Source organism: Rhinopithecus roxellana, chromosome 13, assembly GCF_007565055.1.
Source record: "Rhinopithecus roxellana isolate Shanxi Qingling chromosome 13, ASM756505v1, whole genome shotgun sequence".
NCBI lineage: Eukaryota > Metazoa > Chordata > Mammalia > Primates > Cercopithecidae > Rhinopithecus > Rhinopithecus roxellana.
Genome location: NC_044561.1, coordinates 72543525 through 72560311, shown reverse-complemented (window position 1 = coordinate 72560311; position 16787 = coordinate 72543525).

Below are 16787 nucleotides of genomic sequence, written 5' to 3'. Positions count from 1 at the left end.
CAATTTAAACTAAAACCGGATTGACTAACAGTTTAAAACTTTTTTAAATAGGTAAAAGCAATGGAAAGACAAAGGAAAAGAGGAAGTTTCTTACCAAAGGCCTCAGAAAAGGAGTAACATTCCTAAGGAAGGAAGGGGCATAGGCTGGGAGCTGGGACATGCCTGTGAGCAGGCCCAGCACAGATATTTCAGTTAAAGTACAAGGACTTAGAATGTACTACAGGCCTGTGAGCATGTCTAGCATAAAGTAGTCTTTAAAAAAACTATTATTTATAACACTTATGATTTATTCTTTAACAAGAAGGGAAACTTTGAAGAGGAACTTTTTTATTTTCTACAATTTTTTCTTTTTGTTTTTATAGATTTTTAAGTTTTTTAAAAATATGCCTTGGTTTAGTTGTTTTAACTTTTGGATGTGTGGTATAATAGAACATCTAACAAGGAGAAGGATACTTACTACAGTTGCTAGAGAAGTAAGGACTGAGGCTATGGTTTGTTAGGGTTTTTTGTTTGTTTGTTGTTTGTTTGTTTGGCCAAGTCACTTTTTGAGCCGATTTGAAATAGGGTTGTTAATGCCAGAATTTTTTTGTTAACCTATTTGATAAGGCAGTAAGTTCCTGGAGGGCTTTTGTTATGCTTTTATTGGGAGCAGTGTTGTTTGGGATTAAGGTGCAACACTGAGTTTTGCTTATAACACAAATACTACTTTTTTTGCTAATATTATATTTAAAGGATTTTTAGGTCATTTGACTAGTGGATTTTAATTGTTTAGCTATTTTTTTCACAGTATTTTTGGTATAGTGAACAAATTGCTGCTGGTTGTAATAAATGTAGTTTATTTAACTTACATTTGTATTAATTGTTACTTACCAAAACAACATTGACTTAAACCCTGCAGCTATTTGATTTTTGGCTTTAAATTTATTTGGTACTTTATGAGGAACTTGCATTTAAATAGACATGGGAATTACAAGATCTATAAGGGGCTGCTTTTTTTTTTTTTTTTTTTTTTTTTTTTTGGCTTTTCTTATTTGCCTATGTTGTAATTTTTTTTTTTTTTTCTTTTGGCTGATGAAATGCAGGGTAAAAGGATAGCTAATTGAACTAGAGCATAAGTACTGCTTTCATTATTTGGCCGAGTGTTTAGTAAAGGTTTTTTATAATACTACCGTGTATTTGCTTAGGGATGACTAAGGGTGGACTGAAGGGTTAGCTCTTGGAAGTGCCTGACTTTACGGCATTTTGTTAAGTCTTCAAGGTATGCCAAATTTTCCCCTTGCCATTGGAGACACGAGGTAAAACTGGTCTTGGACGATGGAGGCTGCATGGTCCTTGGGGGCTGACCCGCAGGGTACTGCACTTCAGGAAACAGCAGAGAGAGTTGGGCACAGTTTATTACCCTAGGTTGCAGGATTTTGAAAAAGAGCTACTATGCAGTTCATGTTTCGTTGATTAGAGTGGAAGGGGACAACCTGGCCTTTGGCCTACCGTGCACACAAGCATAACTGTCGCTTTTATTAAGAGTGTGGATGAAATATTTAATTCGTTTCAGCCAGGCATTTATATTTTGAGACCTTGCTTTCATTGCTATTGTTTGCCTTATGAAACAATGGGTCACAGGAGGTGCTTCAGCGCCACAGGTATGGAAAGGCTGGGCCACACATACTCCAGGGGCTGACCACAGGTCCTGCAGGGCTGGACCACGGAAACTGCAGAGTTTCACTGTGGGTCCTGCAGGGCTGCTCATGGTTATTGCCTTAGTTTTTTTTTACTTTTACTATAGAGACTTTGGTCTCTATAGTAAACTATAGTCTTGTTATAGTAAACTTTGGTCTTGTTATTGTGTTTGGGAGGAGTGACAACTAAACAAACATTAAAAGTGATAACTTCAGGAGAGTTAGATTTAGTTACATTAATAATAAGTTGGGCAGTAATGGAAAGAAAAGAAAAAGCAAAGACAGATGAAGATTTTTTTAGCTTTAACTTGGTAGGGCTTGACCCTGGAATACTGGCCTATGACTGATGGTGATGACACTTTTTTGACTTGGGTATGACGTGTTTGTTTATATTTTTTCTGTGTGAACAGCAGTCTCGGTGGTTAGCAGCACAAGACAGGGTCGTTCCTAGGCTGGCTTGAGTTTTTGGGGGTTTTTTTTGCATCCTTTTATGAAGACATGGTCTTTAGACTGGTGCTGGTGTACTGGAAATTGTAGGGGTGGCAACTGTGCTAAAAGGTTTTTAGTTTTGAGGGAAGGGAAAGTGGAAGATAAATTAAGTATATAATTTTTGAGAAACTGATTTTTGTTTTAAACGTGGGGATATTAGTAGTGGACTTTATAGTTCTTAGTGCCTTTTTGCTGAGATTCTCTTTTTTTTTTTTTTTTATTCCTACCCATGTTGCCTTTGAGGGACTTTTTGGGGCTTTCCACCTTGCTAGAGCTTTGCACATTCTGGGGCCCAGGGCCCTATGGTGATGCCTCCTGCTTTAGCCCTGCTTAGCATTGCCCAGGGGACACCATGGCCTGGCCCTCTTTGAAGGTCTCGGCCTCCCCGTGGCCTTCACAGCCTCTGCGCATTGTGGCGTTGGGGATGAGGGGTCTTGTGACTTACCCTGCCACCTTTGGACCTTGCTCCTGCCTGAGCCCCTGCTGTGTGGCCCTTGGCCTTGGGCTGGGCTGTGGGGTTTCAGGGCTGCTTGGCCCCCTCCCTTGCACAGAAAGTGTTTGCGGTTAGGTCCCCGCCGCCTGCTGTGGCTTTTTTAGGAGCCGCTGGAGGTGGAAACTCCTTGGTATTAATGCTGTGCTGGGGGCCCCTAATGGCTTTTTTGATGCAGTTTTCCCTAACAAGAATTTGTTTAATAAGAGCTTCAGATAACATTTTTTCTTTTTGGTTTAGCAATATTTCTTTTTTTATATATATTTTTTAAAATTAGTTTTTAGACTAAAGAAAGCAAAACACCATTTTATATTTGACGACGCTTTTTGTATGATTTTATACCAAATAAGTTAAATTTTACTTTTATATTAGTGTGTTATTAATGTTAAACTTAATTTTAATTAAAACTTATAGACATTATTTAATTTTAATGTCTGACATAAGGTAAGATTTTTATAGACTTTTTTAACTTTTTATAATTTTTGTTAAAGAGCAGGTTAGTGCTTAAAAAAAAAAAACCTGTTGTGCTTTTATTTTAATGTCCAGTTTACAGAAAAACTGGATGATACCTTTTTAACTGTAGCTAATATGTTTCCACATAGAATTTTCTTTATAATTAACATTTAAAACGTGCTTAAACCTTAAAACAAAATATATACCTTTTAACCTTTTCATTTAGGTAAAAATTTACATTTTTATGATTTTTTATAATTTTTTTACTAAAAGTATATTTTTTTACATACCTTGCACATAAACTTAATAGTTTTACATTTAGGAGGTCTAATTATTTTTAAATTATATAACATTTTTTGCATACATTCCCTTTTGTAACTTTTTTTATGACTTTCACAGGTAATTTTTAACATGCCTTAACTTTTGGCTTTCCTTTTACACTATTTCTTTTCCTAGTTTTACCCTCTGGGCCTGTCTTTGATCTCTCTTTTTCAGTCTTTCTCTTATTTTTTCCCTTTTTTCTTTTTATTTGCACTTTATCTCTCTCTCTCTGCCATCGCTTGTTCTCTTTCTCTTACACTCACGTGCTAGATGGGATCCTTCAGCTGCAGTCCAGGCCCCAGGCCAGGGCTCAGCAGATACCCTGCGCAAGTTACACAAGTCATTAACCTTGCGCCAGAGAGTCCCTTTGTCTTTCCTCCTTATTTTTAAGTTTACAGCCCTTAGAGCACTTACTTCGACCTTCTCCTTTAAAGTACTGGCCTTGCCTTCTTCTTTTTTTTTTTTTTTCATTCCTTACATGTCTTAACTTTATTTTTCCACCTTTTCTAGAAAACTTGGGAACTTTGCCGAAAGATTTTTGCTTTCTGTCTCTGCCTGTCTCTCTCTCTCTCTGCTGATTTTTCCCTGCCTCTGCCAACCACCTATGCTGCTGTTCTCCCTTCTCCTTCCCCTTCCCCTAGGGAGCAGCCGTCGGAAATGGAGCTTAGCCTCTTTCTTCCCCTGAGAAGAGGGGAAAGGGAATTTATATATGTATATAAAATATATGTGTGTATATAGATGTATATATGTGTATATAGATGTATATGTGTGTATAGATGTATATGATGTATATGTGTGTATAGAAGTGTATATGTATATATGTGTGTATATATGTGTGTATATGTGTGTATACATGTGTATATATGTATATATGTGTGTATACATGTATGTGTGTATATATCTGTATATATGTGTATATCTGTGCATCTGTGTATATGTTGTATATATGTGTATATTGTGTGTATATATGTATACATATATGTGTATATGTGTACATGTATGTATGTGTGTCTATATGTATATGTGTGTCTATATGTGTATATATGCATATATGTGTGTATACGTATGTGTACATATATACACACACATATATAGTTTTGAGGGAAGGGAAAGTGGAAGATAAATTAAGTATATAATTTTTGAGAAACTAATTTTTTTTTTTTTTTGAGGTGGAGTCTCGCTCTGTCACCCAGGCTGGAGTGCAGTGGCCAGATCTCAGCTCGCTGCAAGCTCCGCCTGCCGGGTTTACGCCATTCTCCTGCCTCAGCATCCCGAGTAGCTGGGACTACAGGCGCCCACCACCTAGCCTGGCTAGTTTCTTTGTATTTTTTAGTAGAGACGGGGTTTCACCATGTTAGCCAGGATGGTCTCGATCTCCTGACCTCGTGATCTGCCCGTCTCGGCCTCCCAAAGTGCTGGGATTACAGGTTTGAGCCACCGCGCTCGGCCAATTTTTGTTTTAAATGGGGGAATAGTAGTAGTGGACTTTATAGTTCTTAGTGCCTTTTTGCTGAGATTTTCTTTTTTTCTTTTTTATTCCTACCCATGTTGCCTTTGAGGGACTTTTTGGGGCTTTCCATCTTGCTAGAGCTTTGCACATTCTGGGGCCCAAGGCCCTACGGTAATGCCTCCTGCTTTAGCCCCACTTAGCGTTGCCCAGGGGACACCACAGCCTGGCCCTCTTTTAAGGTCTCGGCCTCCCTGTGGCCTTCACAGCCCCTGTGCATTGTGGCCTTGGGGATGAGGGGTCTTGCGACTTACCCGTCTGCCTTTGGACCTTGCCCCTGCCTGCTCCATGTAATATGTGAGGATCCTTTACTCCAGGTTGCTGGTCAGTTTCTTCCCGCGTTGCTAAGTCCAGGTCTATTTGTCACACCAGGGTGGGTCTCGATTCCTTACCCTTGAGGCCACTGCAATAAGGCAGTGGGGCGCCCCGTCATGAGAGAGGACTAGAGACCATCCCGGAGGAGAATGTATCCCCGTACGGGCCACCATTTGTTATATGTAAAAATGTTTATTTAGAAATAGATTGCTTGTTTCCTCGATGCCACAAAGAAATAGCATTTGAACATAAAAAAAAGTTTAAAACTTTTTTAAATGGGAAAAAGTAACAGAAAGACAAAGGAAAAGAGGAAGCTGCTTACGAAAGGCCTTAGAAAAGGAATAACATTCCTAAGTAAGGAAGGGGCATAGGCTGGGAGCTGGGACATGCCTGTGAGCACGTCCAGCACAGATATTTCAGTTAAAGTACAAGGACATAGAATGTACTACGGGCCTGTGAGTATGTCTAGCATAAAGTTAGTCTTTAAAAGAAACTATTATTTATAACACTTATGATTCTACAAATACAGTAGCCCCAGCATATTTTGTCTAACACATAGTGTACTCTCAATATGCTTCTGATTGAGTAAATTGGGGATCAAACGACAAATCAATCAATCCATGCCCTACTTTGCAAATTCTGTTGAACCTAAAAATAAGCCATTTTGGTCAACCTATCTCGATTACTCCTGTAATGCAACGCCTCTAATATTTAGAATTATGTCACGTTCATTAGTTTCCCAATTTTCTTTCCTATATTCCCTCTTTTTTCTATTCCTTACAATTTTCAGATTGGTTAACTCAGCACAATTTACCTAAGGGACAGTGGAGTCTTCTGCCGGTGATTTTCTGTGCCTGGATTCCCTTGCTGGGGCTGCTAGGAACCCATTGAGATGAGTCTCCCTCTCAAGTTCTGTGTGCAAAGTATGCTGGGGCCAGGGGGGAGTTTCCCTGCAGGTGTGCCTTGATTCTCCTTTACAGCCTGTCTCCCTTGCTTGCCACAGCCTGAAAGTGGTCTGCAATCCCCACTACATTCTCCAAAAATGAGGCTACAGATGTTACCTGTCTATGCTCCAAGTGGGCACCTGGGGAGATGACCCCTGGGTTCCAAAGAGGGCAACCAGACTCCTTCTTCAGCCAGCAGCCCAACCACATCAGTGTGGAGACCAGGGATAGGCAGGGGCACTGGTGTGCTAGTCAATGTTTAACATCCAACTCTCAGAAGAGGAGAGTAGGAAGACCCCAATTTGTAGCATTAAACAATTTCTGTGGTGTAAATACTTTCTCTATGGCCCACTGCAAGCTTACCAATGTGACGTGACTGGAAGCAGAATTGGGAACAGAATTGTGAACTGTCATGTCTGGTGGGCCACGAGAGGTGCTTCAGCACCACAGGCACCGCGAGGCGGGGGCCACAAGTACTACAGGGGCTGACCATGGGTCCTGCAGGGATGGACCACGGACACTGCAGATTTTCACTGTGCGTCCCGCGGGGCTGGCCCGTGGGTGTTGCGGATTTTCACTGTGTGTCCCGCAGGGCTGGCACATGAGTATTGCAGGGATTGGTGACAGGTACTTCAGGTCGAGACCATGGGTACCCCAGCCTTGCAGGAGAACATGAAGAAACATCAAGTTCTCTTCTTTCCCTTTTATACCAACTTTGGTTTTTGTGCACTGTACACTTCCCAGGATCATATTTTTGTCGCATTTATTCCAATATCTAAATTTATCTTATTAATTTGTTTGCCTTTCTGACACCCATACAGTGACAATACAAACTCTAGGAGAACAGAGACATTGCCTTTCCTATTCTGAGGAAGCCTGGGCTACTATCCAACACATCGAGTTTACTCATTACCTTTGTCTAAATTTTCTTGTTGTATAGAATATGATTCCAGCCTCTGGCAACCAGAACCTTCAGGAAAGAACTAGATTAAGCCTCATTTCTAGGTGCTTATGAACCTATGTTCTTCCTGGTGGTCTTTGGAAATGCTTATCTAACCTAGTGAAATGGCTTTTAAAAGCCCTCCAATTTCAGAAAACAGCCCTGCAGCTCTAAAGTCTTCATTTCAAACATAAGCAAAATTCCAGAACATCTGAGCAAAATAATTCCTTCAAAATAAGAATAATAGTCAAATGTATCAGTATAAAAGAAGGTCTAAACATTCGAGAAACCTCAAATTCTGAGTCTCTCTGGTCTTTGAATAATTTTTCACCATAGATAAAAAAGGAACCAGAGCCCAGGAAATGGCAGACCTTCAGCCTGGCTCTCATATGTCAAACACCAGTCTCTCTCACACTGGCCCTGTTCCTCCTGGCAGCAAAAGAGGGGCCTTTACAATAGAAATCCAACATTTACACGTAGGCTTGGGGATGAGAGTCCAGTGCCCAGGATCTCCGCAAAGTCCAACTACTTCACCTTCAAGGGCGGGATGCCAGATCTGCTGTCTGCTTTGGGTTTCCTCACCTTGAAGAGCAAGAAGAATGCATCTTGACTAATGTAGAGTGAAGAGGGTCTTGGGCTTGAAAGTTTACCAGCCAGTCACGTTGATTGTGTTTGTTGTTTTGCTTTGGAGTTGTGTGTGTGTGAGCGAGAGAACGTCCTGGCCATGGGTGTGACAATGAGGAGCACTGATCTGGGACTCAGCTGTAACCCAAACATGGACAGTTACCAGGGCTGGAAGCCCTGCTACCGATGCAAAGGCCAAGTATAGCCAGCAGAATCATGCACAACACAGAGATGGCAGCCTCAGAAGAGCCCATGTCTGTGTGATGGGGCAATGGCAGCAGACCACAGGCTGGTGAGCGTCTCCATCAGCCCCTGCCTGGCTCCTGCTGCCCCAGCCACTGCGTGTGGCAGTGGAGCAGAGGTGGGGGCCCGTGCACAGCGGTGTGTGCTGTAGTCTGAAATTAGAACTCTTCTCCACAATGGTAATTTCTACCTGCTCCTTTACAAATTGAGCTACTTTTTAAATGCATGATATCTCCACCCTCTCCTTTTATTCACAGACCCCCTAGGAAGAGGAATCTGCCCCCATTGCAGCAGGCCCCAGCTATACCACTACCTTTAAGATGCCAGAGGCAACCACCCTATTATCTTAGCAGAAATAGCAGGGTTGTCAGCCCTATTATCCCGGGAGTGTTGCTGAGGATGTGAGGAATGGGATCTCTCACTCACTGCCGATTAGACAGTGTATCCATGGAACACTTTTAGGTTATTTTTTGTTTGTTTAGATTGATTTTTTAAATTTTCACAGTGCAGTTGGCAGGATCATTTAGAAATTAAAATGCCCATTGGCTCAACAATTCCATTTCTAGGAAATCTATCTACAGAAATAACACCAAAAATGAGCAGACACACGTATATGGATAATCATCATGAATAATGGAAAATGGGAAAAATCCTAAACATTTATCAAGAGTGGGCTCTGTCATTTGGGGCGTCTCTATAATGGCACATTCTGTACGGCTAATCCAATGATGCACATCTATCTATAATGACGGCAAGGTGCCCGGGGCTTTTTTTTTTTTTTTTTTTTTTTTTTTTTTTTTTTTTTGAGACGGAGTGTCGCTTTGTCGCCCGGGCTGGAGTGCAGTGGCCGGATCTCAGCTCACTGCAAGCTCTGCCTCCCAGGTTTACGCCATTCTCCTGCCTCAGCCTCCCGAGTAGCTGGGACTACAGGCGCCCGCCACCTCGCCCGGCTAGTTTTTTGTATTTTTTAGTAGAGACGGGGTTTCACCATGTTAGCCAGGATGGTCTCGATCTCCTGACCTCGTGATCTGCCCGTCTCAGCCTCCCAAAGTGCTGGGATTACAGGCTTGAGCCACCGCGCCCGGCCCCGGGGCATTTTTAAAATCAGCTTTGTTGAGGCATAATGGCCATACAATAAACTGCATATTTGTAAAGTGTATAATTTGGTGCGTTTTAACACACTCATGAAACAATCACCATCATCAAGACAGGAACCCTTCCGCGCCCGAAGTCCTCCCCGGGTCCCTCTGCACTCTCTCTCTGCAGGCAACCACTCGTCTGCTTTCTGTCACCAAGGATTAATTTCCCTCCTCTAGACTTTTATACAGATGGAATCGCACACTATGTACTCATTTCTGTCTGGCTTCTCTCACTCAGATAATTGTTTTCAAATCCATCCACCTTTTTGTGTCAATAGTTCATTGCTTTTGTGGCTGAGTAGCTTTTAGGGGTGTGGATGGACCACAGGGTTTTACCAGTTTTTCTGTTGATGTGCATTTGAGTTGTTTTTAGTTTAGGACTTACAGGAATAAAGCAGCTATGAACATTCACGGACGCATTTTTGTATAGACTTCTACTTCTTTTTTTGATAAATATCTAGGAGCGGAGTGGCTGAACCATGTAGTAGGTGTAGCTTTTACTTTTTAAGAAACTTCTAAGCTGCTTTCCAGTGTGGCTGCTACATCTTGCTTTCCCACCAGGAGCAGGAGCTTGCACCCAGGACGTGTTTTGCTTTTGTTTGTTTGTTTTTAATTGATTTATTTGTTTTATTAACAAATAATAATTATATATTTTGTCATGTACTTATGATGTTTTGAAATATGGAAATGTTGTAGAGTGGCTCAATCAAGCTAATTAAAGGAAACAAATAATAAAAGAAAATATCTAAAAAATACATATGTACATTTAGGTAACTAAATAAAATACTACTTAAATGTGTATATAAGCATATGTAAGGTGTGTGTCTGTGTCTATGCATACACATAAGACAGAGCATTCACATCAAATTCCTAACAATGCTCACCTCCAGAAGATACGATGGAGACTAATTTTGTTTTTGGAGATGGAGTTGCTTTAAAAAAATAGCAAAGTTGCTTTAAAAAATAGCAATTTTATTTAAAAATAATTAATTAGTAATTAGCAAACTTTGCATTTTTGAAAGACCAAAATTTGAGCAAATGCTGTGGACACCCTGCAGAAGGCTTAACAAACCTCGGTCTCCGTAGTTACGGGTCATGATGGGCTCTGCTGTTGGGGGCCGCACCCCAACTCCCAACACCCCCAAGACTTTCTGGTCAGCAGACTCAGAGACAAGATGATGCACTCAAGGAAGTAAGAGGAATCCATAGTCTTGTACAAAGGACCAGACAACCCAGGGCTCCTCCAGCCCTGAACATTCTGACAATCCACGAGTCTGGGCTGGGGTTCGTTCTAACTCTCAGGAAAGAAAGACTCCTCCAAGAATGAAGATGCGGTGGAGCAAGGGACCCTCCCACTCTTAATCTTGGCATGAGGGTCCATGCACTAGGCTGAAAGCATAGGAAGATTAACAAGACAATCTTTGAAGTCTCTCATGCATTTGGTTAAATATAAGTCAAGACAAAATGGACTTAAAATTATCACCCGTGAAAAAAAAAAGTTGTCTCCATTTGTAGTATAAAATTCAAGCATCATTTTGAGCCGGTTCTATAAATTTCTGGAAGTGTATATGCAACTCACTTTATGAGTTTTGTAAATTAGTATCTCAATTTTGTCTTCTGTAAAATGAACATAATAGCACCTGCCTCATAGGCTTGGCATGTGCTAAGTCAGTATCTAAAAACAGTGCTGAGCACATGGCAGGGGCTGTGGCAGCACTGACTGTTGGTGCTCATATTCTTCCTCTCTAAAGTCTGATCCTCTTTTCCACCATATAAGATTACCATCATGTACTCACTTACAAACTCATTCGTTCGTTTACTTATCCAATGTTTATTGAGTGCCTTCTGAAAGCTGGTGGCAAGGTCTCAGCTAGTTGCAGAGGATGAAGTAGTGAACAAAGGAAACCTCCAGGTCCAGGAGAAGAGAGGGGCGTGAAGTGGAGGCGTGGACACTAACGGAACACAAGAAGGGATCTGCCCAGGGACAGTGGCAGGGAGCTCAAATGTTTGGGAAGCCAGCAAAGGTCGTGTACATCCCTGAGGAGCCAGGACTCCATCTTAGGAAGAGCACTTGGCAACAGAGCAGAGAAGAGCTTGGAGGAAATGCAAGTCCACAGGTGATGGAGCAGGTCTAATGGAAGGTGCTGGTCGTTTTGAAAGGGAGGGAGATATCATTTGGAGAGAAACCAGATACGAGGGTGAAGAAGGAAGAAAACTTAGGAATGGTTCCTAGATTTAGCGCTTGGACATCTGAGTTAACTGGGGAGGCATGGCCTGGCTTGGAGACAATGGACAAAGGGGACCTGTGACCTGTGGGGAAGGGTAAAGCCTGCAAAAGGGGACGATGTGGCCATTCTGTGATAAAAAAGATTTAGTGTTTCATGGAAGTCTACCAACGAATCCTTCCTACAGAAACAAATGTGCTTGAGGCTTTTACTGAGTTAATCAAATAGTCGTTACTTACTGGGAGTAACTACCCAAGATAAGACAAAATGGTGGCTGCATAGATTGTCATGTATGTGAAAATTCCTTTCACATGCATAATTCCACATCGTGATCACCTCCACTCTAGGAAGACTTGGAGAAATGAAGAAAGTCAACATTGTGGCTCAACTAGAAGTGGTGAATCACAAATCTGAACCCAGATCTCCCTGATTCTAAGCATTATTGCCATTCTAAGGGCACCTTGGAGGATTCTTGAGATTTTCTTTTTTTTTTTTTTTTTTTTTTTTTTTTTGCAGTGAAAGGAATCTTCAAGGTAATGGAAAGGTAAGATATCATTTGCAAGTTTTTGGTGTGAGATACAATTGGTAGGTGTTCACAAGTCTTGGCAGGTACCCTCTAATAGTTTCTTAAAAGATGCGCCAGGCAGATGGCCAATAAGACCAAGTTTCTACGATTAAACTTGAGTACACTGAGAGATGGTAAAATACAGTTCAAAGTGGAGTCCAGAACTTCAGATTTTGAAGTGACAAAGAGATCTGGAAAGGGCACTGCTTCCACCTTTACAGTAAGCAAAGAACAGAACAAACTGCAAACCACCGACTTTTCCTGATATCATAAAAGAACTGAAGTTGCAGAGCAAACAAAACGCCCCAAACCTGGGGAGAGACAGATGCTTGTGGAGAAAAAGAAGAACCAAGCATTCATTTACTTGGAGCAGATGTTGCCTGATTCTATATACACTGGTAATAAAATCCAGCTATGAATTCTTAACTAATTGCTGAAAGCCAAGTGTGGGAAAGTGTAAAGCCCTAGGACTAGAAGCACGGATAGGGTTTGCACTGTCTTATGAGCATGCCCAGTACTGTGTGCTTAGAGCATATGCAACAGCAATGAAAAGTGAAATCCACAACAGCTATGGCACGAAGGATGAGAAAAGGACTTAGAAACATACAGTTAGAGGCCCTTGCACTTTATACAAATTGGTATACTATTATTTGAAGATGACCTTAGATTTTTTAAAGTATATCTTTTTTTTATTATTATACTTTAAGTTCTAGGGTACATGTGCATAACGTGCAGGTTTGTTACATATGTATACTTGTGCCATGTTGGTGTGCTGCACCCATCAACTCGTCAGCACCCATCAATTCATCATTTATATCAGGTGTAACTCCCAATGCAATCCTTCCCCCCTCCCCCCTCCCCATGATAGGCCCCGGTGTGTGATGTTCCCCTTCCCGAGTCCAAGTGATCTCATTGTTCAGTTCCCACCTATGAGTGAGAACATGCGGTGTTTGGTTTTCTCTTCTTGTGATAGTTTGCTAAGAATGATGGTTTCCAGCTGTATCCATGTCCCTACAAAGGACGCAAACTTATCCTTTTTTTATGGCTGCATAGTATTCCATGGTGTATATGTGCCACATTTTCTTAATCCAGTCTGTCACAGATGGACATTTGGGATGATTCCAAGTCTTTGCTATTGTGAATAGTGCCGCAATAAACATACGTGTGCATGTGTCATAGGCATGGGCAAGGACTTCATGTCTAAAACACCAAAAGCAATGGCAGCAAAAGCCAAAATTGACAAATGGGATCTAATTAAACGAAAGAGCTTCTGCACAGCAAAAGAAACTACCATCAGAGTGAACAGGCAACCTACAGAATGGGAGAAAATTTTTGCAATCTACTCATCCAACAAAGGGCTAATATCCAGAATCTACAAAGAACTCAAACAAATATACAAGAAAAAAACAAACAACCCCATCAAAAAGTGGGCAAAGGATATGAACAGACATTTCTCAAAAGAAGACATTCATACAGCCAACAGACACATGAAAAAATGCTCATCATCACTCGCCATCAGAGAAATGCAAATCAAAACCACAATGAGATACCATCTCACACCAGTTAGAATGGCAATCATTAAAAAGTCAGGAAACAACAGGTGTTGGAGAGGATGTGGAGAAATAGGAACACTTTTACACTGTTGGTGGGATTGTAAACTAGTTCAACCATTATGGAAAACAGTATGGCAATTCCTCAAGGATCTAGAACTAGATGTACCATATGACCCAGCCATCCCACTACTGGGTATATACCCAAAGGATTATAAAGTATATCTTATAAATACCCAGGCAACTATTAAAACACCAAGTGAGATAAATAAGAGAGGAAATGAAATGAAATTCTAAAAATAGTCCATCAAATCTAGAGAAGACAAAAAGGAGGAATAAACAAATAACAAATGAAACAACTAGATCATTGCTAGCAGGATGGTAGGTTTTAATCCAGTTATATTGATAACCATTTTAAATGTGAATGATCTAAACACAGCAGTTAAAAAACAGATTGTCAGGTTGAATGAAAAAAAAGACTCAACAATATGCTGTCCACGTGACATTTATTTTAAATGTGAAGACATAGAAATATCAAAAGTAGAAGCATAGAGAGTGATGGATCATGCCAACACAAGCTACAGAAAGCTGGAGCAGCTGTAATAATTCCATACGATGCAGAGTGTAGAACAAGGAATATTATCAGCGATGGTGATATTACATAATTATAAAAGAATCAAGTCTCCCATAGGGGACAATACTAGCAACACAGCTTTAAAATATGTGAAGCGAAAACTGGTTTATCTGAAAGTGACAGCAAGATTTTCAGTTACAGCTGGAGGCTTGAACACTTCTCTCTCAGCAACTGGTTTAACAAGAAGGCAAAAGTAAGTACAGATAATGATAACCTAAACAGCATCACTGGCCATTTTGACATAATTGACACCTAGAGAACACTCCGACAACAATAACAAAATACCCTTCTACACAACTGCAAATGAAATATCCACCTAGAGAGACTGTATTCTGGGCCTTAAAATGCATCTTAATAAATTTAAAAGCATAAAAATCATACAAAGTATATTTTCAAAGATCAAATTAAACTAGAAAATAAATAACAAAGATATCTGAATATCTCTAAATATTTTGAAACTAATAATATACTTCTCCATAAAACATGGATAAAATGGAATTATCTGAGAAATTAAAATTTTTTGAACTGAATGACAATAAAAATACAGCATATCAAAATGTATGGGATGCGGTTAAAGCAGTGCTGAAAGGACAATCTATACTACTAGATGCTTGTGTTAGAAAAGAACATTTGATTCAATAACCTAAGGTTTCACTATCAGAGAAGGAATTTCCTCACTCAGGACCCTCCGCGGGTGTTACTTCCATCCTCACTCAGGACCCCCTGTGAGTGCCACCTCCATCCTCACTCAGGACCCTCCATGGTGCCACCTCCATCCTCACTCAGGACCCTCCATGGTGCCACCTCCATCCTCACTCAGGACCCTCCATGGTGCCACCTCCATCCTCACTCAGGACCCTCCATGGTGCCACCTCCATCCTCACTCAGGACCCCCTGTGAGTGCCACCTCCATCCTCACTCAGGACCCTCCACGGTGCCACCTCCATCCTCACTCAGGACCCTCCATGGTGCCACCTCCATCCTCACTCAGGACCCTCCATGAGTGTCTCCTCTGTCTACCCTCAGGACCCTCCGTGAATGTCCGCGCCATCCACACTCCCCACTCTTAGACCCAGACTGTTTCAGGATTGGACACTGAGCTGTGGTCCCTGAGCCTGGCTCTTCTCTGAGCTTCTCTTGGGCACCTCTCTCTCAGACTAGGCTCAGCTCCAACACGAGTTCCCAGAGCCCTTCCTGTTCACTGTCTGGTGTCTCACACTCACACCTGCCCACACGCACACTGACTCACTCACACTGAAACTCACATCCACACTCATACAGTTCACTGCTTTCCTCACACCCTTCTGCAGTCAGGCAGCCACAGGCACTTTCTCCCACACAGCCTCACACACTCATGCTCCCAGACACATTCATAGGTACACACAGACTCATTGACACACTGGCCCACTCAATGCTGTGCACACCTGCTCTCAGGCATACATTCACACACTCATCCACACGGAGACACTCCTGTGCAGGTGCACACATGACACGCCCCCACTCACCCCTCCCTTCCGGCACCCCGTGTTCCCTGTCTCAGGGCTCACCCTTCATGAGCACACGTGGAAGTTGCTAATGCAGGGCGGATGCCGAGACAGGGAGCCTGCATGAACAGGTTCACAGCATTTGTTGTTTATGTGGCTGTTGCTTGTCCTTCACTGAGGTCCAGCATTTGGAGGGCAGGGACTCCGTCTCTGGGGCATCCCTTTATTCCAGGACACGGCAAGTACCTGCCACATCGAGGAACTCAGTAAAGATTTCTTTTCTAATAAGAGAGGAAGGAGCACAGGATACAGGATAGAAAAGCAAAAGAAGACAGCAAGGAAGGGCGGGCGCTGAAGAAGGTAGAGAGATGGACCCTGCTGAGCCTGCGAGATCTTGGGGGGAGCTGTCCTGGACGTGGTTGTTCTCTGATACAGTCTAATTTCGATATGGCCTTGGTGTGCCATACTATGGGACCACAGCTTCCCCATCACGCTGCCTTACTAAGATGGAACTCCACAACCGTGATTTAATAGACAGAAGCTACATCTGCTCCCCACAAGTTACTAGCCCACACTGGCACTCCTCAGAGTTAAGAATGTGTTTCCATGGTGACCTTCTGGTAATTAACTTTTTGGAAGGTGTCCAAGACAGACCAGCCTCCTCCAGAATTCAGCACCACCTGGGGTCCTTCCAGCCCAGGGCTACTCTTTCTGGAAAATCAACTTGTACGTCCCGGCCGTGGGAATGCTCGCCTGATTTCCTTTATGTCTTTTGAGGGGCTCACTGTCTCCTAGACCAAGGTTGTGTACTTCCTTCTTTTACCTTGTTTATGCAGCAGGACTCCAGATCCAACTAGTCTCCTGTGAGCTTTATCAATAGACTAGGGTTTATTGTAAGAAACTGGGAAGAGACCCAAAGAAAGGGGTGGGATGGGCTAGTTTCTAGCCACTTTCATGATTGGTGTGGTTTGGAAAATGACAAACAATTCCTTTCTGGCATGCTGTGAACAGGAAAGTGAGAGCGTGGTAGAGTACAGAAGACAGTATTTCTTAACATATCATATGTTCTTAGATGGGTGTTTTTGGCCAACATTTTGAATGTCTTTGTTTAGTTTCTTTACGCTTGAGGCAAAACACTTACAAGAGACAATGATAGCTGCATTGTTGAAACAATGATGATACATTTTA